Raw genomic sequence first — 1,553 nt, forward strand, 5'->3', positions numbered from 1 at the left:
CAAAACAAGATATTCAGAACATCTCAGAGCTTTAAAAAGCAACAGCTCCCATAGCACATTTGCTGACCACCTTATAGCCAACAACCACCACCCAACCACAATAGAAACAGACTTAGAATGCTAAAACCCAGCCACAGCCTATACAGCAAACTGACCATTGAGGAAAACTTCCATATAAAGAAGGCAATAGTGGAAGGAAAACAGGTCTTAAACGAATACACTACACTCTGCAAGGGCACACTATTTAACACATTAAAAGGAACTTTACAAATGAAAACAGCACAAACAGATAAAGCCTACACACACACACACACACACACACACACACACAGACACACACACGTACGAAAAATAAATACACTAAAATCTGCAAAGACGCACCATTTGCACACAAATAGGAATACCATATAAAAGACAACAAGGACAGCTAAGAAACACACACAAAGATAAAATGCAAATAAAATTCAAATTTGGCGCCAAACTCTCTGGAAAACAAATGAACACTGACTGGGCTGGGACACACAACAAAACACAATCACACTGTGTTCTGGTGTAGTGAAAAGCGTTTTACTACGTAATTTGTGAAAAATACTTGCTATAGTTACGTATGCATCACAACATCTCAGCATGATGCGGAGAATGGAAGTGCTTGTCACACGAAAACGTAAGTAAGTACGAAAATAGGCGCGAAAAACTAAATTACACTCTAGAATATAGGTTAACTCTCAGCAAAAAACTTTCTCATCAACATGGTTTGGTTGCAGATGACAAGCTACCTGTAATAATTAACGCAAGAGTGGTCCAGTAAATTCATGCTCACCAAATGTAAAGGTATTTACAAAAAGAAACGATCTGTTGTTTGAACTAAAAATGCACTTAATTTTATAATCATGTAACAAAAATGTTCACATTGCAGAATAAATAAAAACGAAAACCCACAGATGATGGCACAGTGGTGCCGAAACATGTTTGGGTACTGAGAAAAACGGTGTTTTGCGTAACAGGCGGACCTCAAATCCCAAAAATGTTAACTGCAAACACGGCCAATACAAGGAGCTGCAAACCAAAGATGGATATGACTTTTTCATTCTACTTTCAATCAATTGGGACTTTTTAAAACAGCTTAGTAATTGGTACTACATTATAAATCTATGTTTAAATAAATTAACAATTACTTTTCTGTTTAAATTTATTGAAGCTCTTCTCATTTTCCTGTTGGTTTACACCCACCACCGATAATTCTATTTTGGTAATGCTGAGGTGACATGAGGACAAATCATATAAGATACATTTTTTTAATTGTTTAGTGATTTACTCACTTGCTTTTAAACCATATACTGTAACTTATTGGAAGTATTTTCTTAGCAAGAAAAATGTTTCATCATTAATTAATTTTCTTTGAATTTTTTTAGTTAATATAGTTTCATAATATGAATCATCCTTGCAAATACTGTATGTCACACTTTCGAACACTCCACTTGTCACCCAGTATTATCCTGGTCTTGAATGTATCAATCAGCTTCTTCGCCAAGGCCATGACTTCCTAAAATCAT

The 1,553-nt window shown here is 35.4% G+C and overlaps 1 long non-coding RNA gene across 1 annotated transcript; it reads left to right on the forward strand.

Annotated features, from left to right (window-relative positions):
• Nucleotides 1-530: 530 nt before the first annotated feature.
• LOC126470587 (uncharacterized) lies at nucleotides 531-1,188 on the forward strand. The gene is made up of 3 exons (XR_007586255.1): nucleotides 531-664; nucleotides 765-831; nucleotides 917-1,188. It is a non-coding gene; the product is annotated as an uncharacterized LOC126470587 (long non-coding RNA).
• Nucleotides 1,189-1,553: the final 365 nt, after the last annotated feature.

Source organism: Schistocerca serialis, chromosome 3, assembly GCF_023864345.2.
Source record: "Schistocerca serialis cubense isolate TAMUIC-IGC-003099 chromosome 3, iqSchSeri2.2, whole genome shotgun sequence".
NCBI lineage: Eukaryota > Metazoa > Arthropoda > Insecta > Orthoptera > Acrididae > Schistocerca > Schistocerca serialis.